The sequence below is a fragment of the Astatotilapia calliptera genome, chromosome 12 (genome assembly GCF_964374335.1).
Source record: "Astatotilapia calliptera chromosome 12, fAstCal68.1, whole genome shotgun sequence".
NCBI lineage: Eukaryota > Metazoa > Chordata > Actinopteri > Cichliformes > Cichlidae > Astatotilapia > Astatotilapia calliptera.
Genome location: NC_137433.1, coordinates 37,610,053 through 37,628,369, shown reverse-complemented (window position 1 = coordinate 37,628,369; position 18,317 = coordinate 37,610,053). Strand labels below are relative to the sequence as shown.

Genomic DNA, 18,317 nt, shown 5'->3' with positions numbered 1-18,317 from the left:
ATATATATATGTATATATGTATATATATATGTATATATATATATATATATATATATACATATATATATATATATACATACATATATATATATATATATATATATATATATATATATATATATATATATATATATATATATATGTGTGTGTGTAGTATATACATTGGGTGAATGTGCAGTAGTAGCAGCAAGCAGGTGAATTCTGTACATTAATATGAATAGACATCTGACTATTTTACAGGATAGACAATATAAACATATTTAAAATTAAAGGAATTGAAATGTACATTGTTCCTTGGTTTAGTGTCTGGAAGAGTCCTGTCTCAGTCAATTATAGATGATGTGAGAGGGCGGGTGTGTGTGTTTAGGGCACGGATGGCTTGGGGATAGAAGCTCCTCTTGAGTCTCTCTGTCCTTGCCCGGATGATGCTGAACCTTCTACCAGATTGCAGAAGTTGGAACAGTTTGTTGCCAGGATGGGACGGGTCCTTCAGTATCTGCTCTAGTCCGGCATCTCCTGGTGTAGGTGTCCTGAAGCCGGGGGAGAGCAATCCTGCAGCAGCGTTCTGCTGTACGGATCACTCTCTGGAGAGCTTTTTGGTCCTTCACACAGCTGTTCCCAAACCACGATGTCATGTTCTGTGTGAGGATGCTCTCCACAGCGCCTGTATAGAAAATCCTGAGGATCTTTGGAGAGACCCTGAACTTCCTCAGTTGTCGTAGGTGATACAGGCGCTGCCTAGCCTTTTTGGTCTGGACCTGAATGTGGGCAGCCCATGTCAGGTCTGAGGAGATGTGGACACCAAGATACTTGAAGGACTGCACCCTCTCCACCGGAGCTCCATTGATGATAATGGGCTTGTAGTCTCTGTGCTGACTCCTTCTGAAGTGAGCACTTGCCAGCTATAGTTACAGTGTACAATTCATTTAGAAATCAGCTTATATGGTCGTGTTCTCACCTCTCCATGCAAACATTACACCATCACTTTCCATTTGTTTGCAGTATCTGACAGTCATGTCAGCTGCATTGTGTCTAAGCATGCAAACTGTATTTGAAAAGTTTCAGTTGGACTTATTTTGGTGTGGCTAATTTGCTTTGTGGATGTCATTGTGAAGTAAAGCCCTTTTTTCCCTTGATGCCTGTCACCGTGCAGCGCTGGATAAACGAGTGACTAAATAAGTTCCCCCGGGCCAGTCTGCTTTTTCCGTGTTTACAAATGTCACTGCCGGGTACTTCAAAAATGCTAATGCCCTCCTTCTTCTGTGCCTTTTTCTCCAGCCATTGTCTGAGATGTCTTGCCCACTGACTTCACGGTAACACAACAACATATAATCAAAAGCTTCAATCCAACTGGACATGCTGTGCAAACATTCAACCTGCATGACTCTCGGAGTTTAAAATGAATTGCTCGTAGACTGAAAAGATATTTTGGTATTAAATTAGTCATGATGATACAGTGCTGTGTAATGTGACAGCAGTAAGGTGAAGGCACAGAAGATGAGACTGAGTGATTACTGGCTCACTGAACAATGACAGCAAAGGTGACAACACACAGCTCTGTGTCTCCTTGTCCTTTCAAATTTAATTCTAAGTATGTAGCTGATGGATATTGAAGGTGACTTTCAATTCTGTATGTCAAAGCATTTCAAAATCTGTCCATCCCAGAGGCACAGACAGCCTCTAGTGATATCAAATAGTGATGGAGTGATATCGCTGCATGTCTAGTGTCTGAGGACAGAGAGATGATAATATACAGCGCTGTCAGTTTACACCACGCAGAGCTTTTGTCACCCTCATATTTACACCTTCTAACTCCACTTAGGATGTGGGGCTTTTTGTGGGGCTCGAGTGCTGGCGACAGACTGGATTCTAAAGCCTCTTGCTTTGGTTTGTAAAGCGATTAAGCAGGATTAACATCTTTGACATTGACATCTTGTGGACGGCAATGAAGCAATTCAAATGAAGACATGTGCCAGTTAAAGATAATAAAGCTGCACAAGCCTGTCCGGCTTATGTCTTTCTCAACAAGACATCACAAAACAGATTTCACTGACATTTGGTGAATTTGAAAAAAGGGGCAGGATAGTTGTTTTGTTTTTTAATTATTATTTTTTTTGCCACTTGAGGGAAACAAGCAGATAAAATTTTAACACAGCCGCCACTTATGGCTAAGTAAGACTGGCAGTGTTTTACAGACGTGTCTCTGTGATCTAATGCCTGCAGTCCAATATTCTCCAACTTCAAGCATTATGAAGAACCCTGCACTACAGGCAATTTTAAGGATTGTTTTTGGTCTCCTTTTGCACCCAAGAGAAAATCTTTCCTCCTTTAGCTGACAGATGCTCCGTAGCTGCGGCACATAGGTGTGCCGTGGAAGATTATCCGGTTCCACCTGATTAGTACTCTAAGTGATCGGTGTGAGTAACAACTACATTCTCTTCCACTAGAGGGCAGCACAACTACCTGCTCTTATTACAGTTTTTTACAGACGCTAGGACACATTTCCCAATATTTAGGTCACTTTTGCAAAACTCTTCACACAATCCTCCTAACTGACCGTCAGCTTGGCAAAGCAGTTCATTTCACATTCAAAATGCACTACAACTACCAAAACACTTCATTCAGGTCTCAAATAACCTCATTCTTCCAGAACACTAGCAAAGGTTGACAGCCGACAAACACACTTTGTCACCCACAAAACAATGACCTAAAAAACACTAGCAACATGTAGCATTACAGTGTTTTCTTGTGTAAAACAAGGACACATCTCATATGTTACTGGAATGAATCAGACATCATGCAGAATTCGTTAATATTTGTTTATGTATTTTTATTTTTTTTGCACTAAGTAATCCCAAAATACAAGAATTTGTATACACACCATCCACTGATACACATACAATAGTAATGCTAATCTACTCGGTCTCCTCCATTTGGCCACAGGTTCTCATCCACATCACATCTTATGTCATCTTGGGCAACACACCTAGGAAAGAATCTTCTGGCTGCCAGAATTGAAGGAGTTGAACAATTGAAGGAGTAACACCTGTGTAGATGTTCACAATGAGAATCAGCTGTGGCTGGTTAAACTGCATTTTTAGATTTAAAATATGTTTCAATAAAATATTGCTGTTGCATTTTGCTCTTTTCAAGTTTTGCATTGTGTTATTGTTTTGGCCATAAGTTTAACAGTTTTGAAAACAGTATGTAAGCACATGCAAAATGTCCTGTACGTACAAAGATTTTTGGCAGTTGTTGTGTCTGAGTGAGAAGATAATTCATGAAATTTGAGAGATGTAGTCATTGAATGCGTCCAAAGACATGCAGTTTGTGGGGATAGGTTAATTGGATAATCCAAATTGCCACTAGGTGTGAATGTGAGTATGAATGGTTGTCTGTCCTTGTGTGTTAGCCCTGCGACAGACTGGCGACCTGTCCATGGTGTACCCCGCCTCTCGCCCTATGACAGCTGGGATTGGCTCCAGCACCCCCCGCGACCCTGAAAAGGATAAGCGGTAGCGAATGGATGGATGGATGGATAGTCATTGAATGCATTTTGTGCCAAAACAATGATAACTGGTCCTCAGTTTAGCCCACATAGACTTCTGTTGTGCTCACTGTGTGAGGAGTTTTGCAAAAGTGACCTAAGTATTGAGAAATGTGTCCTAGCGTCTGTAAAAAACTGTAAATGGGTTGCCAACCGCCAGTAAAACAGAAGACAAAGAAGAAATTACATAATGTCATGCTGTGAGTGAGATAACCAGCGTGTAATAGCAATAGATACATATTTGAAAAGGAAAAGTGGTCAATCCGACCTGGTCCCGGAGAAAATTCTCACCCAGATGAAGGCAGGAGTAGTGGTCAGAAGAAAGCAAAAAAGGTATACTGGGGACAAACCGAGCCAATTCCACTGTGCCTGGTGAAAAATGATCAATATGCTTCTTGTGACACTTTTGTTTGGTGGTGTGCCGTGTGATTTTTCTAATGTGAAATATGTGCCGCGGCTCCAAAAGGTTGGGAAACACTGCCGTAGCGTTTCCATTTCCTGCTGAGGCAAAAACAGCAACAGTCTGAGAATGAAAAAAAAATTATTGGTATAATAGCTCAGCTATTAAATACCCAAAGGCTGAGAGAAGTTAGATTAAGGCGATTCTCTGGTTCGATTCAATTTTTAATTCAGTTTTATTTATACAGCGCCAAATCCCAACAACAGTCGCCTCAAGGCGCTTTATATATATTGTAAGATAGATCGTACAATAATAGATACAGAGAAAAACCCAACAATCATATGACCCCTATGAGCAAGCACTTCGGCGACAGTGGGAAGGAAAAACTCCCTTTTAACAGGAAGAAACCTCCGGCAGAACCAGGCTCAGGGAGGGGCGGGGCCATCTGCCCTGACTGGTGAGAGAAGGACGACCGGATGAAGACAAAGGTTCTCTGTTTGCTCAGTAGTTGTTCAGCCCATGCACTCTGTTACTGTAATGGTACAAATCTCCTGTAACACTCACCAAGAGGACGTAACTAACTGTGATGGCTTAGGTGCATTTCTGCACACACGAGATAACAAAAGAGGAGACAGGATCCACTGTTTCCGTCACTGACATGCGTGTAATCCTCGATTAGAGGACACAAATAGATGTATGTCAGCTATCTGTGGTGTTTGGGGCCAGCAGGGTGCCCAACTCAGGCCAGATGGGCCGCAGAAAGTATAGAAACAAGGGGATTTTATGGGAATTTTGATAATCCCCATAAAATTATCTCAGAACTCTGAAGCTGCAGTTTCCTGTTTCTTTGCATCAGAGCACTACCATTTACTTGCCTACTGTCATCAACGTCTTCTTGTTTGGGCTGCTGCTTTTAGAGTCTCACTCTTTTCCTCCTGCCTGGCAGCTTCATATTCAAAATCTTTTGTCCAGTATCTCCAGCATCCCTAAACCATCTTACCCGTGCCTCTCTACCTTTGTCTCCATACTTTTTAACCTGAGCTAGCCCTCTGTCCCTCTAATCCTGTCCTTCCTGGTCTGTCCAAATTAAGTTTTACTATCTTCAGCTCGACCTCTTGTCTTTTTATCAGTGCCATCACCACAGCAGGTCTTCCTACCATTTTATAAACCTTCCCTTTCACTCTTGTGATAGAAGGACACTCATCTCCACCTGCTCCACCCTGCCTGTGCACTCTTCTTCACCTCTCTTGTTTACTGCCCATCGCTTTGGATGCTTGACCCCAGGTATTTCATTTCATCCACCTTCAATATCTCTACTCCTTACATGTTCACCTTTGCTTCTGCGTCCCTGTCATTCACACACATGTATTCTGTTTTGCTTCTGCAGACCTTCCTTCCCCTTCTCTCCAGAGCATACCTCCCCGCTACAGATTCTCCTCCATCTGCTTCCAACTCTCACTGCAGATCTCAAAGTTGTCTGCAAACATCATAGTCCACAGAAACTCCTGCATAGCCTCACTTGTCAACCTGTCCATCCCTACTACAAACGATCCCACACTCAACTTAAACTCATCTGTCACTCCTCACACTGTACCACTGTCTTTCCTATGCCCCCTCACATACCTCTGACTTCCTCATGCAGTACCACAGTTCTTCTCTCGGCACCCCATTATTATTAGTGTGAATGCTTGAAAAGCATTCACAGTATTGTTCTTCTAATTAGTGTGAATGCTTGAAAAGCATTCACAGTATTGTTCTTCTAATCTTTATTCTATTTTATTTATTATTCTGTATTCCGTACGTTTTTTGTAATCTATCTCCTTCAAAACCGTTCAACTTAGAAAAACCATTCAAACACCGTTAGATTCCTATTCTTTTGGACATGACTGCTTCTATTTTTCTCATTTCTAACATTTATATTTTTAATTTTATTCAACTTTATTTAACAAAAATTTATAATGTATTTCAATGGAGAGACCCTTCAAATTCTCATTCAAATTCCTCCTCTTTAAACTGTATCTACTTCCACATACATTGACATAGAGCCACCATTCAAACTTTAAAACGAAGACAAGACATTCAACTATTCAACTTGTATTTATCTTTTCAATATCTATTATACTTTTTCTTCAGTTCCAGTTTAAGTTTCATGATGTTTTTTCACCCGTTTCAGAGTTTATAATGGGTGTGTATGGGACGGAATGTTGGGGCTAGAGTGAGGCAGCTCAACTGCTAGAGTGAGAGGAGCAAAAAAAATAATCTTAAAATCTTTTTTAAAACTGCTGCTGTGTCCGCAGCGTTTGCTCTACAGGTATGATTTTACCCTCAAAACGTAGCCATGGCTGTCCTCTTTCATCCAATGTGTTTACTATTGTCCTAGGTGTTATGGTTCTTTCGTAAATGTCACCAATGCACAGCCTCCTCCCTCCAACTCTTCCATAGACTCTAATGTTAAAATGGCTCAGAAGGTTCGTTTGAAAATCAGAAGAGCATGGTGTCTTTACACTGTCACCACGTCCATATAATAAGCTCCACAGGCATGAAAACTGAGAATTAGGTAGACTAGACATGGCTGTCGCTCACGGTGAAAGAATTTTGTCAGTACGACATGTACTTTTCATTTGGGAACGATTTGTTTCGGCCTGACTTTTCTGTTCATTTTAAGCAGCAAAAGTGAGGCGCATGTCTGTGTGCGTGTGTATGGAGCCATTGGGTGCGGTCACTATAGCAACCAGGCTCACACCTGCCTGCTTAACGAGCTCTGCCTGCCACTGTACCAAGATTCATCTTAAACACTTCTCTTTCAACTGCTGCTGTGTCCACAGTGTTACAGCCATCATTTTACCCTCAAAACGTCGCCATCGTTGTTCTTTTTCCAACATCTTGTCTTTCAAAGCTCAGAGATGTAAACTTTTTAAACTGTGTGGGTCCAAGTGGAGGGATCACATTTTAGTCATTCAGTGATTCAAAGAATATGACCTTTTAATATTCTTTCAGATGTTTTCTGACTCTAAATGTTCTTTTCTCATTTCTTAGGTTTTTCTAATTTACAATTAAAACATTTTCAGCTTTTTTCCAACTTCTTCTTCTGTGTAACCTTCAGCTTTTAGCAGTTCAGCACCTTTGTTTTCAGGTTAAATTCGGGTTTTTTTTTTAATCTCATTCAAAATTTTTAACTTAAATTCAGTAATTATTTCATTTCAATGCATACATTCAGATTCAAGCATTCACACTGCAGTTTCTTCAGAAAATGCACTTTCTAGTCTTTATTCTATTTTATTTATTATTCTGTATTCCGTACGTTTTTTGTAATCTATCTCCTTCAAAACCGTTCAACTTAGAAAAACCATTCAAACACCGTTAGATTCCTATTCTTTTGGACATGACTGCTTCTATTTTTCTCATTTCTAACATTTATATTTTTAATTTTATTCAACTTTATTTAACAAAAATTTATAATGTATTTCAATGGAGAGACCCTTCAAATTCTCATTCAAATTCCTCCTCTTTAAACTGTATCTACTTCCACATACATTGACATAGAGCCACCATTCAAACTTTAAAACGAAGACAAGACATTCAACTATTCAACTTGTATTTATCTTTTCAATATCTATTATACTTTTTCTTCAGTTCCAGTTTAAGTTTCATGATGTTTTTTCACCCGTTTCAGAGTTTATAATGGGTGTGTATGGGACGGAATGTTGGGGCTAGAGTGAGACAGCTCAACTGCTAGAGTGAGAGGAGCAAAAAAATTAATCTTAAAATCTTTTTTAAAACTGCTGCTGTGTCCGCAGCGTTTGCTCTACAGGTATGATTTTACCCTCAAAACGTAGCCATGGCTGTCCTCTTTCATCCAATGTGTTTACTATTGTACTAGGTGTTATGGTTCTTTCATAAATGTCACCAATGCACAGCCTCCTCCCTCCAACTCTTCCATAGACTCTAATGTTAAAATGGCTCAGAAGGTTCGTTTGAAAATCAGAAGAGCATGGTGTCTTTACACTGTCACCACGTCCATATAATAAACTCCACAGGCATGAAAACTGAGAATTTGGTAGACTGGACATTGCTGCCGCTCACGGTGAAAGAATTTTGTCAATACGACCTATACTTTTCATTTGGGAGCGATTTGTTTAGGGCTGACGTTTCTGTTCATTTTAAGGAGCAAAAGTGAGGCGCATGTCTGTGTACGTGTGTATGGAGCCATTGGGTGCGGTCACTATAGCAACCAGGCTCACACCTGCCTGCTTAACGAGCTCTCTCTCTCACTCTGCCAAGATTCATCTTAAACACTTCTCTTTCAACTGCTGCTGTGTCCACAGTGTTACAGCCATCATTTTACCCTCAAAATGTCACCATCGTTGTTCTCTTTCCAACATTGTCTTTCAAAGCTCAGACTTTTACATTTTTTAAACTGTGTGGATCCAAGCGGAGGGATCACATTTTAGTCATTCGGTGATTCAAAGAATATGACCTTTTAATATTCATTCAGATGTTTTCTGACTCTAAATGTTCTTTTCTCATTTCTGAGGTTTTTCTAATTAGTGTGAATGCTTGAAAAGCATTCACAGTATTGTTCTTCTAATCTTTATTCTATTTAGTGTGAATGCTTGAAAAGCATTCACAGTATTGTTCTAATCTTTATTAGTGTGAATGCTTGAAAAGCATTCACAGTATTGTTATTCTAATCTTTATTATTAGTGTGAATGCTTGAAAAGCATTCACAGTATTGTTATTCGAATCTTTATTAGTGTGAATGCTTGAAAAGCATTCACAGTATTGTTCTTCTAATCTTTATTATTATATCATCTTCCGTACGTTTTTTGGCATCTAACTCCTTCAAAACCGTTCAACTTAGAAAAACCATTCAAACACCGTTAGATTCCTATTATTTTGGACATGACTGCTTCTATTTTTCTCATTTCTAACATTTATATTTTTAATTTTATTCAACTTTATTCAACAAAAATTTCCCATGTATTTCAATGGGGAGACCCTTCAAATTCTCATTCAACTTACTCATTTTTAAACGCTTACTACTTCCACATACATTGACATAGAGCCACCATTCAAACTTTAAAACGAAGACAAGACATTCAACTATTCAACTTGTATTTATCTTTTCAATATCTATTATACTTTTTCTTCAGTTCCAGTTTAAGTTTCATGATGTTTTTTCACCCGTTTCAAAATTTATAATGGGTGTGTATGGGACGGAATGTTGGGGCTAGAGTGAGACAGCTCAACTGCTAGAGTGAGAGGAGCAAAAAAATTAATCTTAAAATCTTTTTTAAAACTGCTGCTGTGTCCACAGCGTTTGCTCTACAGGTATGATTTTACCCTCAAAACGTAGCCATGGCTGTCCTCTTTCATCCAATGTGTTTACTATTGTACTAGGTGTTATGGTTTTTTCATAAATGTCACCAATGCACAGCCTCCTCCCTCCAACTCTTCCATAGACTCTAATGTTAAAATGGCTCAGAAGGTTCGTTTGAAAATCAGAAGAGCATGGTGTCTTTCCACTGTCACCACGTCCATATAATAAACTCCACAGACATGAAAACTGAGAATTTGGTAGACTAGACATTGCTGTCGCTCACAGTGAAAGAATTTTGTCAATACGACTTTTACTTTTCATTTGGGAACGATTTGTTTCGGCCTGACTTTTCTGTTCATTTTAAGCAGCAAAAGTGAGGTGCATGTCTGTGTCCGTGTGTATGGAGCCATTGGGTGCGGTCACTATAGCAACCAGGCTCACACCTGCCTGCTTAACGAGCTCTCTCTGCCACTCTGCCAAGATTCATCTTAAACACTTCTCTTTCAACTGCTGCTGTGTCCACAGTGTTAAAGCCATCATTTTACCCTCAAAACGTCGCCATCGTTGTTCTTTTTCCAACATCTTGTCTTTCAAAGCTCAGAGATGTAAACTTTTTAAACTGTGTGGGTCCAAGTGGAGGGATCACATTTTAGTCATTCAGTGATTCAAAGAATATGACCTTTTAATAATATTCTTTCAGATGTTTTCTGACTCTAAATGTTCTTTTCTCATTTCTTAGGTTTTTCTAATTTACAATTAAAACATTTTCAGCTTTTTTCCAACTTCTTCTTCTGTGTAACCTTCAGCTTTTAGCAGTTCAGCACTTTTGTTTTCAGGTTAAATTCGGGTTGTTTTTTTTTATCTCATTCAAGATTTTTAACTTAAATTCAGTAATTAATTCATTTCAGTGCATACATTCAGATTCAAGCATTCACACTGCAGTTTCTTCAGAAAATGCACTTTCTAGTTAGTGTGAATGCTTGAAAAGCATTCACAGTATTGTTATTCGAATCTTTATTATTAGTGTGAATGCTTGAAAAGCATTCACAGTATTGTTCTTCTAATCTTTATTAGTGTGAATGCTTGAAAAGCATTCACAGTATTGTTATTCTAATCTTTATTATTATTATATTTTATTTTTCCGTACGTTTTTTGAAAGCCTACTCCTTCAAAACCGTTCAACTTAGAAAAACCATTCAAACACCGTTAGATTCCTATTATTTTGGACAACATTGCTTCTATTTTTCTCATTTTTAACATTTATATTTTTAATTTTATTCAACTTTTTTCAACAAAAATTTATAATGTATTTCAATGGGGAGACCCTTCAAATTCTCATTCAACTTCCTCCTCTTTAAACTGTATCTACTTCCACATACATTGACATAGAGCCACCATTCAAACTTTAAAACGAAGACAAGACATTCAACTATTCAACTTGTATTTATCTTTTCAATATCTATTATACTTTTTCTTCAGTTCCAGTTTAAGTTTCATGATGTTTTTTCACCCGTTTCAGAGTTTATAACGGGTGTCTATGGGACGGAATGTTGGGGCTAGAGTGAGGCAGCTCAACTGCTAGAGTGAGAGGAGCAAAAAAATTAATCTTAAAATCTTTTTTAAAACTGCTGCTGTGTCCACAGCGTTTGCTCTACAGGTATGATTTTACCCTCAAAACGTAGCCATGGCTGTCCTCTTTCATCCAATGTGTTTACTATTGTCCTAGGTGTTATGGTTCTTTCATAAATGTCACCAATGCACAGCCTCCTCCCTCCAACTCTTCCATAGACTCTAATGTTAAAATGGCTCAGAAGGTTCGTTTGAAAATCAGAAGAGCATGGTGTCTTTACACTGTCACCACGTCCATATAATAAGCTCCACAGGCATGAAAACTGAGAATTAGGTAGACTAGACATGGCTGTCGCTCACGGTGAAAGAATTTTGTCAATACGACATGTACTTTTCATTTGGGAAGAATTTGTTTGGGCCTGACTTTTCTGTTCATTTTAAGCAGCAAAAGTGAGGTGCATGTCTGTGTACGTGTGTATGGAGCCATTGGGTGCAGTCACTGTAGCAACCAGGCTCACACCTGCCTGCTTAACGAGCTCTCTCTCTCACTCTGCCAAGATTCATCTTAAACACTTCTCTTTCAACTGCTGCTGTCTCCACAGTGTTACAGCCATCATTTTACCCTCAAAATGTCGCCATCGTTGTTCTCTTTCCAACATCTTGTCTTTCAAAGCTCAGAGATGTAAACTTTTTAAACTCTGTGGATCCAAGTGGAGGGATCACATTTTAGTCATTCAGTGATTCAAAGAATATGACCTTATAATATTCTTTCAGATGTTTTCTGACTCTAAATGTTCTCTTCTCATTTCTTAGGGTTTTCTAATTTACATTTAAAACATTTTCAGCTTTTTTCCAACTTCTTCTTCTGTGTAACGTTCAGCTTTTAGCAGTTCAGCACCTTTGTTTTCAGGTTAAATTCGTTTTTTTTTGTTGTTTTTTTTTATCTCATTCAATATTTTTAACTCAAAATTCAGCAATTAATTCATTTCAGTGCATACATTCAGATTCAAGCATTCACACTGCAGTTTCTTCAGAAAATGCACTTTCTAGTTATTATATTTTATTCTGTATTCCGTACGTTTTTTGAAAGCCTACTCCTTCAAAACCGTTCAACTTAGAAAAACCATTCAAACATCGTTAGATTCCTATTATTTTGGACAACATTGCTTCTATTTTTCTCATTTTTAACATTTATATTTTTAATTTTATTCAACTTTATTCAACAAAAATTTCCCATGTATTTCAATGGGGAGACCCTTCAAATTCTCATTCAACTTACTCATTTTTAAACTCTTACTACTTCAACATACGTTCACATAGAGCCACCATTCAAACTTTAAAACGAAGACAAGACATTCAACTATTCAACTTGTATTTATCTTTTCAATATCTATTATACTTTTTCTTCAGTTCCAGTTTAAGTTTCATGATGTTTTTTCACCCGTTTCAGAGTTTATAATGGGTGTGTATGGGACGGAATGTTGGGGCTAGAGTGAGGCAGCTCAACTGCTAGAGTGAGAGGAGCAAAAAAATTAATCTTAAAATCTTTTTTAAAACTGCTGCTGTGTCCGCAGCGTTTGCTCTACAGGTATGATTTTACCCTCAAAACGTAGCCATGGCTGTCCTCTTTCATCCAATGTGTTTACTATTGTCCTAGGTGTTATGGTTCTTTCGTAAATGTCACCAATGCACAGCCTCCTCCCTCCAACTCTTCCATAGACTCTAATGTTAAAATGGCTCAGAAGGTTCGTTTGAAAATCAGAAGAGCATGGTGTCTTTCCACTGTCACCACGTCCATATAATAAACTCCACAGGCATGAAAACTGAGAATTCAGTAGACTAGAAGCTGCTGTCGCTCACGGTGAAAGAATTTTGTCAATACGACTTTTACTTTTCATTTGGGAACGATTTGTTTCGGCCTGACTTTTCTGTTCATTTTAAGCAGCAAAAGTGAGGCGCATGTCTGTGTACGTGTGTATGGAGCCATTGGGTGCGGTCACTATAGCAACCAGGCTCACACCTGCCTGCTTAACGAGCTCTGCCTGCCACTGTACCAAGATTCATCTTAAGCACTTCTCTTTCAACTGCTGCTGTGTCCACAGTGTCACAGCCATCATTTTACCCTCAAATTGTCGCCATTATTGTTCTCTTTCCAACACCGTATCTTTCAAAGCTCAGGCATTTAAACTTTTTAAACTGTGTGGATCAAAGTGGAGGGATCACATTTGAGTCATTCAGTGATTCAAAGAATATGACCTTTTAATATTCATTCAGATGTTTTCTGACTCTAAATGTTCTTTTCTCATTTCTTAGGGTTTTCTAATTTACATTTAAAACATTTTCAGTTTTTTTCCAACTCCTTCTTCTGTGTAACCTTCAGCTTTTAGCAGTTCAGCACCTTTGTTTTCAGGTTAAATTCGTTTTTTTTTTTTTATCTCATTCAATATTTTTAACTCAAAATTCAGCAATTAATTCATTTCAGTGCATACATTCAGATTCAAGCATTCACACTGCAGTTTCTTCAGAAAATGCACTTTCTAGTTAGTGTGAATGCTTGAAAAGCATTCACAGTATTGTTCTTCTAATCTTTATTATTAGTGTGAATGCTTGAAAAGCATTCACAGTATTGTTATTCGAATCTTTATTAGTGTGAATGCTTGAAAAGCATTCACAGTATTGTTCTTCTAATCTTTATTATTAGTGTGAATGCTTGAAAAGCATTCACAGTATTGTTATTCGAATCTTTATTAGTGTGAATGCTTGAAAAGCATTCACAGTATTGTTCTTCTAATCTTTATTATTATATTTTATTAGTGTGAATGCTTGAAAAGCATTCACAGTATTGTTCTTCTAATCTTTATTATTATATTTTATTATTTTTCCGTACGTTTTTTGAAAGCCTACTCCTTCAAAACCGTTTAACTTAGAAAAACCATTCAAACATCGTTAGATTCCTATTATTTTGGACATGACTGCTTCTATTTTTCTCATTTTTAACATTTATATTTTTAATTTTATTCAACTTTATTCAACAAAAATTTCCCATGTATTTCAATGGGGAGACCCTTCAAATTCTCATTCAACTTACTCATTTTTAAACTCTTACTACTTCCACATACATTGACATAGAGCCACCATTCAAACTTTAAAACGAAGACAAGACATTCAACTATTCAACTTGTATTTATCTTTTCAATATCTATTATACTTTTTCTTCAGTTCCAGTTTAAGTTTCATGATGTTTTTTCACCCGTTTCAGAGTTTATAATGGGTGTGTATGGGACGGAATGTTGGGGCTAGAGTGAGACAGCTCAACTGCTAGAGTGAGAGGAGCAAAAAAATTAATCTTAAAATATTTTTTAAAACTGCTGCTGTGTCCGCAGCGTTTGCTCTACAGGTATGATTTTACCCTCAAAACGTAGCCATCGCTGTCCTCTTTCATCCAATGTGTTTACTATTGTCCTAGGTGTTATGGTTCTTTCATAAATGTCACCAATGCACAGCCTCCTCCTTCCAACTCTTCCATAGACTCTAATGTTAAAATGGCTCAGAAGGTTCGTTTGAAAATCAGAAGAGCATGGTGTCTTTCCACTGTCACCACGTCCATATAATAAGCTCCACAGGCATGAAAACTGAGAATTAGGTAGACTAGACATTGCTGTCGCTCACGGTGAAAGAATTTTGTCAATACGACTTTTACTTTTCATTTGGGAGCGATTTGTTTCGGCCTGACTTTTCTGTTCATTTTAAGCAGCAAAAGTGAGGCGCATGTCTGTGTACGTGTGTATGGAGCCCTTGGGTGCAGTCACTATAGCAACCAGGCTCACACCTGCCTGCTTAACGAGCTCTCTCTCTCTCTCTGCCAAGATTCATCTTAAACACTTCTCTTTCAACTGCTGCTGTGTCCACAGTGTTAAAGCCATCATTTTACCCTCAAAACGTCGCCATCGTTGTTCTCTTTCCAACACCGTATCTTTCAAAGCTCAGGCATTTAAACTTTTTAAACTGTGTGTATCAAAGTGGAGGGATCACATTTGAGTCATTCAGTGATTCAAAGAATATGACCTTTTAATATTCATTCAGATGTTTTCTGACTCTAAATGTTCTTTTCTCATTTCTTAGGGTTTTCTAATTTACATTTAAAACATTTTCAGTTTTTTTCCAACTCCTTCTTCTGTGTAACCTTCAGCTTTTAGCAGTTCAGCACCTTTGTTTTCAGGTTAAATTCGTTTTTTTTTTTTGTTTTTTTTTATCTCATTCAATATTTTTAACTCAAAATTCAGCAATTAATTCATTTCAGTGCATACATTCAGATTCAAGCATTCACACTGCAGTTTCTTCAGAAAATGCACTTTCTAGTTATTAGTGTGAATGCTTGAAAAGCATTCACAGTATTGTTATTCTAATCTTTATTATTATTATATTTTATTTTTCCGTACGTTTTTTGAAAGCCTACTCCTTCAAAACCGTTCAACTTAGAAAAACCATTCAAACACCGTTAGATTCCTATTATTTTGGACAACATTGCTTCTATTTTTCTCATTTTTAACATTTATATTTTTAATTTTATTCAACTTTATTCAACAAAAATTTATAATGTATTTCAATGGGGAGACCCTTCAAATCCTCATTCAACTTACTCATTTTTAAACTCTTACTACTTCCACATACATTGACATAGAGCCACCATTCAAACTTTAAAACGAAGACAAGACATTCAGCTATTCAACTTGTATTTATCTTTTCAATATCTATTATACTTTTTCTTCAGTTCCAGTTTAAGTTTCATGATGTTTTTTCACCCGTTTCAGAGTTTATAATGGGTGTGTATGGGACGGAATGTTGGGGCTAGAGTGAGGCAGCTCAACTGCTAGAGTGAGAGGAGCAAAAAAATTAATCTTAAAATATTTTTTAAAACTGCTGCTGTGTCCACAGCGTTTGCTCTACAGGTATGATTTTACCCTCAAAACGTAGCCATGGCTGTCCTCTTTCATCCAATGTGCTTACTATTGTACTAGGTGTTATGGTTCTTTCATAAATGTCACCAATGCACAGCCTCCTCCCTCCAACTCTTCCATAGACTCTAATGTTAAAATGGCTCAGAAGGTTCGTTTGAAAATCAGAAGAGCATGGTGTCTTTCCACTGTCACCACGTCCATATAATAAGCTCCACAGGCATGAAAACTGAGAATTAGGTAGACTAGACATTGCTGTCGCTCACGGTGAAAGAATTTTGTCAATACGACTTTTACTTTTCATTTGGGAGCGATTTGTTTCGGCCTGACTTTTCTGTTCATTTTAAGCAGCAAAAGTGAGGCGCATGTCTGTGTACGTGTGTATGGAGCCATTGGGTGCGGTCACTATAGCAACCAGGCTCACACCTGCCTGCTTAACGAGCTCTGCCTGCCACTCTACCAAAATTCATCTTAAACACTTCTCTTTCAACTGCTGCTGTGTCCACAGTGTTAAAGCCATCATTTTACCCTCAAAACGTCGCCATCGTTGTTCTTTTTCCAACATCTTGTCTTTCAAAGCTCAGAGATGTAAACTTTTTAAACTGTGTGGGTCCAAGTGGAGGGATCACATTTTAGTCATTCAGTGATTCAAAGAATATGACCTTTTAATATTCTTTCAGATGTTTTCTGACTCTAAATGTTCTTTTCTCATTTCTTAGGTTTTTCTAATTTACAATTAAAACATTTTCAGCTTTTTTCCAACTTCTTCTTCTGTGTAACCTTCAGCTTTTAGCAGTTCAGCACCTTTGTTTTCAGGTTGAATTCGTTTTTTTTTGTTTGTTTTTTTTATCTCATTCAATATTTTTAACTCAAAATTCAGCAATTAATTCATTTCAGTGCATACATTCAGATTCAAGCATTCACACTGCAGTTTCTTCAGAAAATGCACTTTCTAGTTATTATTATCTATTCCGTACGTTTTTTGAAAGCCTACTCCTTCAAAACCGTTCAACTTAGAAAAACCATTCAAACACCGTTAGATTCCTATTCTTTTGGACAACACTGCTTCTATTTTTCATATTTTTAACATTTATATTTTTAATTTTATTCAACTTTATTCAACAAAAATTTATAATGTATTTCAATGGGGAGACCCTTCAAATCCTCATTCAACTTACTCATTTTTAAACTCTTACTACTTCCACATACATTGACATAGAGCCACCATTCAAACTTTAAAACGAAGACAAGACATTCAACTATTCAACTTGTATTTATCTTTTCAATATCTATTATACTTTTTCTTCAGTTCCAGTTTAAGTTTCATGATGTTTTTTCACCCGTTTCAGAGTTTATAATGGGTGTGTATGGGACGGAATGTTGGGGCTAGAGTGAGGCAGCTCAACTGCTAGAGTGAGAGGAGCAAAAAAATTAATCTTAAAATCTTTTTTAAAACTGCTGCTGTGTCCACAGCGTTTGCTCTACAGGTATGATTTTACCCTCAAAACGTAGCCATGGCTGTCCTCTTTCATCCAATGTGTTTACTATTGTCCTAGGTGTTATGGTTCTTTCATAAATGTCACCAATGCACAGCCTCCTCCCTCCAACTCTTCCATAGACTCTAATGTTAAAATGGCTCAGAAGGTTCGTTTGAAAATCAGAAGAGCATGGTGTCTTTCCACTGTCACCACGTCCATATAATAAACTCCACAGGCATGAAAACTGAGAATTCAGTAGACTAGAAGCTGCTGTCGCTCACGGTGAAAGAATTTTGTCAATACGACTTTTACTTTTCATTTGGGAACGATTTGTTTCGGCCTGACTTTTCTGTTCATTTTAAGCAGCAAAAGTGAGGCGCATGTCTGTGTACGTGTGTATGGAGCCATTGGGTGCGGTCACTATAGCAACCAGGCTCACACCTGCCTGCTTAACGAGCTCTGCCTGCCACTGTGCCAAGATTCATCTTAAGCACTTCTCTTTCAACTGCTGCTGTGTCCACAGTGTTACAGCCATCATTTTACCCTCAAATTGTCGCCATTATTGTTCTCTTTCCAACACCGTATCTTTCAAAGCTCAGGCATTTAAACTTTTTAAACTGTGTGGATCAAAGTGGAGGGATCACATTTGAGTCATTCAGTGATTCAAAGAATATGACCTTTTAATATTCTTTCAGATGTTTTCTGACTCTAAATGTTCTTTTCTCATTTCTTAGGGTTTTCTAATTTACATTTAAAACATTTTCAGTTTTTTTCCAACTCCTTCTGTGTAACCTTCAGCTTTTAGCAGTTCAGCACCTTTGTTTTCAGGTTAAATTCGTTTTTTTTTTTTGTTGTTTTTTTAATCTCATTCAATATTTTTAACTCAAAATTCAGCAATTAATTCATTTCAGTGCATACATTCAGATTCAAGCATTCACACTGCAGTTTCTTCAGAAAATGCACTTTCTAGTTATTATTCTATTTTATTATTATCTATTCCGTACGTTTTTTGAAAGCCTACTCCTTCAAAACCGTTCAACTTAGAAAA

The 18,317-nt window shown here is 37.6% G+C and overlaps 1 protein-coding gene across 1 annotated transcript in view; it reads right to left on the bottom strand.

Annotated features, from left to right (window-relative positions):
• The window catches only part of npffr2a (neuropeptide FF receptor 2a), an 85,524-nt gene that overhangs the window by 12,295 nt on the left and 54,912 nt on the right, over positions 1 to 18,317 (bottom strand). The window lies entirely within an intron of this gene.